This window comes from Misgurnus anguillicaudatus, chromosome 2, assembly GCF_027580225.2.
Source record: "Misgurnus anguillicaudatus chromosome 2, ASM2758022v2, whole genome shotgun sequence".
NCBI classification, from domain to species: Eukaryota; Metazoa; Chordata; class Actinopteri; order Cypriniformes; family Cobitidae; genus Misgurnus; species Misgurnus anguillicaudatus.
In genome coordinates, this window is record NC_073338.2 from 46,181,063 (window position 1) to 46,191,634 (window position 10,572).

The window sequence follows — 10,572 nt, forward strand, 5'->3', positions numbered from 1 at the left end:
TAGATATAAATATATCACAGACTGCACTTTAAGCACTGTTAAAAATGTATATTTCTATATAATTTTTTTATTATTTTAAAAATGTTATAAAACATTATTTCTGAATGTTTTTAAAAAATATTTATTTAGAAAACAAACACAATTCACTTATTATGTTTAGATGTTGATGCTTTGTTTCATTTAAAGTCACCATTATGGTGATCAGTGTTATATTCAGCATCAAAGACCTCATTGAGTGTTTTTAAAACTTTTTTCTGTTAGCTGGGTCTATAGAAATCAGACTTTTATTGTAACAGGTGCTGTTGTTTGAAATAGTAGGAATGCAAGAAAAAAATCTTGGCCTTTTCATTTCCCTAAATATTTTGACATCTTTTTCACTGTTGCAAAGTTACATTTTCAGAACGTGCTTTTTTACTATATATTTTTTTTGACATTATTTAACAATAAACATTTTTTAACATTCCAACAGACAATAAAAGCCTTTTTACACCTTGTCACTTTATGCATTTTCTCTTCCATTTACTGTACATTCAGCCACATAAATGGGTCTTGGCCAAACGGCTATTAATCCGATCTTCTATTCTTGGTTAAGCAGACTGCTGTTAACTACTTGGAATGGTGATTGCGTTTTTTCTTTCAACAGTTTGTAGCCTGAACTGTGATTTTGACGGTGATATCTGCGCTTGGAGTCAGATGCCGACTGATGCTTTTGATTGGACAAGACACACAGGCTCCACCCCCTCTTTGATGACTGGCCCCTCCTCTGACCACACAACAGGAAGTGGGTCCTGATTTCTTTACTGAAAAACGATCGATACATTTGTTATGTTGATTTCTAAAGTGATTGTCCTGATGTAAATGTCTAGGTGGTTTCTACATGTACATCGAGGGTGATAGTGCTAGTTATGGTGACACGGCACGTATCATCAGTTCAGAGTGCACTGACATTCAAAATCAGTGTCTTCAGTTTTGGTACCACATGTACGGTTCCGGTAACACCATGGGACTGAGCGTCTACCATCTGCAGGGAAATGTGGCCAAAGAGGTGTGGAAGAAGAGAGAAAACCAGGGAGACATGTGGTACCGTGCACGGGTGGACCTGACACCAACAGGGAAGTTTCAGGTCAGTGAAGGTTTGAGGATTACATAAAAATAAACAAAATAATGCTCCCATCAGTGATGTTTTAAATTAATCAAAGCAGGCTTGTAGTTTTTCTGTAAATGTTCATAGTGTTTTATGGGACATGATGTGTTACTATGCTAAAATCATTTATGTGTGGTGTATGAAGAAATGTGTCAAAATCTTTAAATGTGATCAATCTTTCAGGTGATCTTTGAGGGACGTAGAGGAAGCACATCCCTGTCAGATGTTTCCATTGATGATGTCTCTCTACACAGAGGAAACTGTATTGGTATGTTTTTACATTTGAGCTTTAAAAAAACTCTGTTTCATTTAATTAACAGAGTGATTGCTCACATGCAACTTTAACAAAAGTGTTCTTGACATCTGGTTAAACCCTGTATTTTCTTCAGATTTACCAAACCCTGGAGTCTCATTGCCACCCGGACCCATCCCAACTACAACCAGACCTACCCCAACTACAACCAGACCCATCGAAACCACAACTGCGCCCATAACAACTACCACCTCAGGTGGTGGAAGTGCAGGTATGTATAGATATAAATATATCACAGACTGCACTTTAAGCACTGTTAAAAATGTATATTTCTATGTAATTTTTTTTTTATTTTAAAAATGTTATAAAACATTATTTCTGAATGTTTTTAAAAAATATTTATTTAGAAAACAAACACAATTCACTTATTATGTTTAGATGTTGATGCTTTGTTTCATTTAAAGTCACCTTTATGGTGATCAGTGTTATATTCAGCATCAAAGACCTCATTGAGTGTTTTTAAAACTTTTTTCTGTTAGCTGGGTCTATAGAAATCAGACTTTTATTGTAACAGGTGCTGTTGTTTGAAATAGTAGGAATGCAAGAAAAAAATCTTGGCCTTTTCATTTCCCTAAATATTTTGACATCTTTTTCACTGTTGCAAAGTTACATTTTCAGAACGTGCTTTTTTACTATATATTTTTTTTGACATTATTTAACAATAAACATTTTTTAACATTCCAACAGACAATAAAAGGCCTTTTTACACCTTGTCACTTTATGCATTTTCTCTTCCATTTACTGTACATTCAGCCACATAAATGGGTCTTGGCCAAACGGCTATTAATCCGACCTTCTATTCTTGGTTAAGCAGACTGCTGTTAACTACTTGGAATGGTGATTGCGTTTTTTCTTTCAACAGTTTGTAGCCTGAACTGTGATTTTGACGGTGATATCTGCGCTTGGAGTCAGATGCCGACTGATGCTTTTGATTGGACAAGACACACAGGCTCCACCCCCTCTTTGATGACTGGCCCCTCCTCTGACCACACAACAGGAAGTGGGTCCTGATTTCTTTACTGAAAAACGATCGATACATTTGTTATGTTGATTTCTAAAGTGATTGTCCTGATGTAAATGTCTAGGTGGTTTCTACATGTACATCGAGGGTGATAGTGCTAGTTATGGTGACACGGCACGTATCATCAGTTCAGAGTGCACTGACATTCAAAATCAGTGTCTTCAGTTTTGGTACCACATGTACGGTTCCGGTAACACCATGGGACTGAGCGTCTACCATCTGCAGGGAAATGTGGCCAAAGAGGTGTGGAAGAAGAGAGAAAACCAGGGAGACATGTGGTACCGTGCACGGGTGGACCTGACACCAACAGGGAAGTTTCAGGTCAGTGAAGGTTTGAGGATTACATAAAAATAAACAAAATAATGCTCCCATCAGTGATGTTTTAAATTAATCAAAGCAGGCTTGTAGTTTTTCTGTAAATGTTCATAGTGTTTTATGGGACATGATGTGTTACTATGCTAAAATCATTTATGTGTGGTGTATGAAGAAATGTGTCAAAATCTTTAAATGTGATCAATCTTTTAGGTGATCTTTGAGGGACGTAGAGGAAGCACATCCCTGTCAGATGTTTCCATTGATGATGTCTCTCTACACAGAGGAAACTGTAATGGTATGTTTTTACATTTGAGCTTTAAAAAAACTCTGTTTCATTTAATTAACAGAGTGATTGCTCACATGCAACTTTAACAAAAGTGTTCTTGACATCTGGTTAAACCCTGTATTTTCTTCAGATTTACCAAACCCTGGAGTCTCATTGCCACCCGGACCCATCCCAACTACAACCAGACCTACCCCAACTACAACCAGACCCATCGAAACCACAACTGCGCCCATAACAACTACCACCTCAGGTGGTGGAAGTGCAGGTATGTATAGATATAAATATATCACAGACTGCACTTTAAGCACTGTTAAAAATGTATATTTCTATGTAATTTTTTTATTATTTTAAAAATGTTATAAAACATTATTTCTGAATGTTTTTAAAAAATATTTATTTAGAAAACAAACACAATTCACTTATTATGTTTAGATGTTGATGCTTTGTTTCATTTAAAGTCACCATTATGGTGATCAGTGTTATATTCAGCATCAAAGACCTCATTGAGTGTTTTTAAAACTTTTTTCTGTTAGCTGGGTCTATAGAAATCAGACTTTTATTGTAACAGGTGCTGTTGTTTGAAATAGTAGGAATGCAAGAAAAAAATCTTGGCCTTTTCATTTCCCTAAATATTTTGACATCTTTTTCACTGTTGCAAAGTTACATTTTCAGAACGTGCTTTTTTACTATATATTTTTTTTGACATTATTTAACAATAAACATTTTTTAACATTCCACCAGACAATAAAAGGCCTTTTTACACCTTGTCACTTTATGCATTTTCTCTTCCATTTACTGTACATTCAGCCACATAAATGGGTCTTGGCCAAACGGCTATTAATCCGACCTTCTATTCTTGGTTAAGCAGACTGCTGTTAACTACTTGGAATGGTGATTGCGTTTTTTCTTTCAACAGTTTGTAGCCTGAACTGTGATTTTGACGGTGATATCTGCGCTTGGAGTCAGATGCCGACTGATGCTTTTGATTGGACAAGACACACAGGCTCCACCCCCTCTTTGATGACTGGCCCCTCCTCTGACCACACAACAGGAAGTGGGTCCTGATTTCTTTACTGAAAAACGATCGATACATTTGTTATGTTGATTTCTAAAGTGATTGTCCTGATGTAAATGTCTAGGTGGTTTCTACATGTACATCGAGGGTGATAGTGCTAGTTATGGTGACACGGCACGTATCATCAGTTCAGAGTGCACTGACATTCAAAATCAGTGTCTTCAGTTTTGGTACCACATGTACGGTTCCGGTAACACCATGGGACTGAGCGTCTACCATCTGCAGGGAAATGTGGCCAAAGAGGTGTGGAAGAAGAGAGAAAACCAGGGAGACATGTGGTACCGTGCACGGGTGGACCTGACACCAACAGGGAAGTTTCAGGTCAGTGAAGGTTTGAGGATTACATAAAAATAAACAAAATAATGCTCCCATCAGTGATGTTTTAAATTAATCAAAGCAGGCTTGTAGTTTTTCTGTAAATGTTCATAGTGTTTTATGGGACATGATGTGTTACTATGCTAAAATCATTTATGTGTGGTGTATGAAGAAATGTGTCAAAATCTTTAAATGTGATCAATCTTTTAGGTGATCTTTGAGGGACGTAGAGGAAGCACATCCCTGTCAGATGTTTCCATTGATGATGTCTCTCTACACAGAGGAAACTGTAATGGTATGTTTTTACATTTGAGCTTTAAAAAAACTCTGTTTCATTTAATTAACAGAGTGATTGCTCACATGCAACTTTAACAAAAGTGTTCTTGACATCTGGTAAAACCCTGTATTTTCTTCAGATTTACCAAACCCTGGAGTCTCATTGCCACCCGGACCCATCCCAACTACAACCAGACCTACCCCAACTACAACCAGACCCATCGAAACCACAACTGCGCCCATAACAACTACCACCTCAGGTGGTGGAAGTGCAGGTATGTATAGATATAAATATATCACAGACTGCACTTTAAGCACTGTTAAAAATGTATATTTCTATGTAATTTTTTTATTATTTTAAAAATGTTATAAAACATTATTTCTGAATGTTTTTAAAAAATATTTATTTAGAAAACAAACACAATTCACTTATTATGTTTAGATGTTGATGCTTTGTTTCATTTAAAGTCACCATTATGGTGATCAGTGTTATATTCAGCATCAAAGACCTCATTGAGTGTTTTTAAAACTTTTTTCTGTTAGCTGGGTCTATAGAAATCAGACTTTTATTGTAACAGGTGCTGTTGTTTGAAATAGTAGGAATGCAAGAAAAAAATCTTGGCCTTTTCATTTCCCTAAATATTTTGACATCTTTTTCACTGTTGCAAAGTTACATTTTCAGAACGTGCTTTTTTACTATATATTTTTTTTGACATTATTTAACAATAAACATTTTTTAACATTCCAACAGACAATAAAAGGCCTTTTTACACCTTGTCACTTTATGCATTTTCTCTTCCATTTACTGTACATTCAGCCACATAAATGGGTCTTGGCCAAACGGCTATTAATCCGACCTTCTATTCTTGGTTAAGCAGACTGCTGTTAACTACTTGGAATGGTGATTGCGTTTTTTCTTTCAACAGTTTGTAGCCTGAACTGTGATTTTGACGGTGATATCTGCGCTTGGAGTCAGATGCCGACTGATGCTTTTGATTGGACAAGACACACAGGCTCCACCCCCTCTTTGATGACTGGCCCCTCCTCTGACCACACAACAGGAAGTGGGTCCTGATTTCTTTACTGAAAAACGATCGATACATTTGTTATGTTGATTTCTAAAGTGATTGTCCTGATGTAAATGTCTAGGTGGTTTCTACATGTACATCGAGGGTGATAGTGCTAGTTATGGTGACACGGCACGTATCATCAGTTCAGAGTGCACTGACATTCAAAATCAGTGTCTTCAGTTTTGGTACCACATGTACGGTTCCGGTAACACCATGGGACTGAGCGTCTACCATCTGCAGGGAAATGTGGCCAAAGAGGTGTGGAAGAAGAGAGAAAACCAGGGAGACATGTGGTACCGTGCACGGGTGGACCTGACACCAACAGGGAAGTTTCAGGTCAGTGAAGGTTTGAGGATTACATAAAAATAAACAAAATAATGCTCCCATCAGTGATGTTTTAAATTAATCAAAGCAGGCTTGTAGTTTTTCTGTAAATGTTCATAGTGTTTTATGGGACATGATGTGTTACTATGCTAAAATCATTTATGTGTGGTGTATGAAGAAATGTGTCAAAATCTTTAAATGTGATCAATCTTTCAGGTGATCTTTGAGGGACGTAGAGGAAGCACATCCCTGTCAGATGTTTCCATTGATGATGTCTCTCTACACAGAGGAAACTGTATTGGTATGTTTTTACATTTGAGCTTTAAAAAAACTCTGTTTCATTTAATTAACAGAGTGATTGCTCACATGCAACTTTAACAAAAGTGTTCTTGACATCTGGTTAAACCCTGTATTTTCTTCAGATTTACCAAACCCTGGAGTCTCATTGCCACCCGGACCCATCCCAACTACAACCAGACCTACCCCAACTACAACCAGACCCATCGAAACCACAACTGCGCCCATAACAACTACCACCTCAGGTGGTGGAAGTGCAGGTATGTATAGATATAAATATATCACAGACTGCACTTTAAGCACTGTTAAAAATGTATATTTCTATGTAATTTTTTTATTATTTTAAAAATGTTATAAAACATTATTTCTGAATGTTTTTAAAAAATATTTATTTAGAAAACAAACACAATTCACTTATTATGTTTAGATGTTGATGCTTTGTTTCATTTAAAGTCACCATTATGGTGATCAGTGTTATATTCAGCATCAAAGACCTCATTGAGTGTTTTTAAAACTTTTTTCTGTTAGCTGGGTCTATAGAAATCAGACTTTTATTGTAACAGGTGCTGTTGTTTGAAATAGTAGGAATGCAAGAAAAAAATCTTGGCCTTTTCATTTCCCTAAATATTTTGACATCTTTTTCACTGTTGCAAAGTTACATTTTCAGAACGTGCTTTTTTACTATATATTTTTTTTGACATTATTTAACAATAAACATTTTTTAACATTCCAACAGACAATAAAAGGCCTTTTTACACCTTGTCACTTTATGCATTTTCTCTTCCATTTACTGTACATTCAGCCACATAAATGGGTCTTGGCCAAACGGCTATTAATCCGACCTTCTATTCTTGGTTAAGCAGACTGCTGTTAACTACTTGGAATGGTGATTGCGTTTTTTCTTTCAACAGTTTGTAGCCTGAACTGTGATTTTGACGGTGATATCTGCGCTTGGAGTCAGATGCCGACTGATGCTTTTGATTGGACAAGACACACAGGCTCCACCCCCTCTTTGATGACTGGCCCCTCCTCTGACCACACAACAGGAAGTGGGTCCTGATTTCTTTACTGAAAAACGATCGATACATTTGTTATGTTGATTTCTAAAGTGATTGTCCTGATGTAAATGTCTAGGTGGTTTCTACATGTACATCGAGGGTGATAGTGCTAGTTATGGTGACACGGCACGTATCATCAGTTCAGAGTGCACTGACATTCAAAATCAGTGTCTTCAGTTTTGGTACCACATGTACGGTTCCGGTAACACCATGGGACTGAGCGTCTACCATCTGCAGGGAAATGTGGCCAAAGAGGTGTGGAAGAAGAGAGAAAACCAGGGAGACATGTGGTACCGTGCACGGGTGGACCTGACACCAACAGGGAAGTTTCAGGTCAGTGAAGGTTTGAGGATTACATAAAAATAAACAAAATAATGCTCCCATCAGTGATGTTTTAAATTAATCAAAGCAGGCTTGTAGTTTTTCTGTAAATGTTCATAGTGTTTTATGGGACATGATGTGTTACTATGCTAAAATCATTTATGTGTGGTGTATGAAGAAATGTGTCAAAATCTTTAAATGTGATCAATCTTTCAGGTGATCTTTGAGGGACGTAGAGGAAGCACATCCCTGTCAGATGTTTCCATTGATGATGTCTCTCTACACAGAGGAAACTGTATTGGTATGTTTTTACATTTGAGCTTTAAAAAAACTCTGTTTCATTTAATTAACAGACTGATTGCTCACATGCAACTTTAACAAAAGTGTTCTTGACATCTGGTTAAACCCTGTATTTTCTTCAGATTTACCAAACCCTGGAGTCTCATTGCCACCCGGACCCATCCCAACTACAACCAGACCTACCCCAACTACAACCAGACCCATCGAAACCACAACTGCGCCCATAACAACTACCACCTCAGGTGGTGGAAGTGCAGGTATGTATAGATATAAATATATCACAGACTGCACTTTAAGCACTGTTAAAAATGTATATTTCTATATATTTTTTTTATTATTTTAAAAATGTTATAAAACATTATTTCTGAATGTTTTTAAAAAATATTTATTTAGAAAACAAACACAATTCACTTATTATGTTTAGATGTTGATGCTTTGTTTCATTTAAAGTCACCATTATGGTGATCAGTGTTATATTCAGCATCAAAGACCTCATTGAGTGTTTTTAAAACTTTTTTCTGTTAGCTGGGTCTATAGAAATCAGACTTTTATTGTAACAGGTGCTGTTGTTTGAAATAGTAGGAATGCAAGAAAAAAATCTTGGCCTTTTCATTTCCCTAAATATTTTGACATCTTTTTCACTGTTGCAAAGTTACATTTTCAGAACGTGCTTTTTTACTATATTTTTTTTTTGACATTATTTAACAATAAACATTTTTTAACATTCCAACAGACAATAAAAGGCCTTTTTACACCTTGTCACTTTATGCATTTTCTCTTCCATTTACTGTACATTCAGCCACATAAATGGGTCTTGGCCAAACGGCTATTAATCCGACCTTCTATTCTTGGTTAAGCAGACTGCTGTTAACTACTTGGAATGGTGATTGCGTTTTTTCTTTCAACAGTTTGTAGCCTGAACTGTGATTTTGACGGTGATATCTGCGCTTGGAGTCAGATGCCGACTGATGCTTTTGATTGGACAAGACACACAGGCTCCACCCCCTCTTTGATGACTGGCCCCTCCTCTGACCACACAACAGGAAGTGGGTCCTGATTTCTTTACTGAAAAACGATCGATACATTTGTTATGTTGATTTCTAAAGTGATTGTCCTGATGTAAATGTCTAGGTGGTTTCTACATGTACATCGAGGGTGATAGTGCTAGTTATGGTGACACGGCACGTATCATCAGTTCAGAGTGCACTGACATTCAAAATCAGTGTCTTCAGTTTTGGTACCACATGTACGGTTCCGGTAACACCATGGGACTGAGCGTCTACCATCTGCAGGGAAATGTGGCCAAAGAGGTGTGGAAGAAGAGAGAAAACCAGGGAGACATGTGGTACCGTGCACGGGTGGACCTGACACCAACAGGGAAGTTTCAGGTCAGTGAAGGTTTGAGGATTACATAAAAATAAACAAAATAATGCTCCCATCAGTGATGTTTTAAATTAATCAAAGCAGGCTTGTAGTTTTTCTGTAAATGTTCATAGTGTTTTATGGGACATGATGTGTTACTATGCTAAAATCATTTATGTGTGGTGTATGAAGAAATGTGTCAAAATCTTTAAATGTGATCAATCTTTTAGGTGATCTTTGAGGGACGTAGAGGAAGCACATCCCTGTCAGATGTTTCCATTGATGATGTCTCTCTACACAGAGGAAACTGTAATGGTATGTTTTTACATTTGAGCTTTAAAAAAACTCTGTTTCATTTAATTAACAGAGTGATTGCTCACATGCAACTTTAACAAAAGTGTTCTTGACATCTGGTTAAACCCTGTATTTTCTTCAGATTTACCAAACCCTGGAGTCTCATTGCCACCCGGACCCATCCCAACTACAACCAGACCTACCCCAACTACAACCAGACCCATCGAAACCACAACTGCGCCCATAACAACTACCACCTCAGGTGGTGGAAGTGCAGGTATGTATAGATATAAATATATCACAGACTGCACTTTAAGCACTGTTAAAAATGTATATTTCTATGTAATTTTTTTATTATTTTAAAAATGTTATAAAACATTATTTCTGAATGTTTTTAAAAAATATTTATTTAGAAAACAAACACAATTCACTTATTATGTTTAGATGTTGATGCTTTGTTTCATTTAAAGTCACCATTATGGTGATCAGTGTTATATTCAGCATCAAAGACCTCATTGAGTGTTTTTAAAACTTTTTTCTGTTAGCTGGGTCTATAGAAATCAGACTTTTATTGTAACAGGTGCTGTTGTTTGAAATAGTAGGAATGCAAGAAAAAAATCTTGGCCTTTTCATTTCCCTAAATATTTTGACATCTTTTTCACTGTTGCAAAGTTACATTTTCAGAACGTGCTTTTTTACTATATATTTTTTTTTTGACATTATTTAACAATAAACATTTTTTAACATTCCAACAGACAATAAAAGGCCTTTTTACACCTTGTCACTTTATGCATTTTCTCT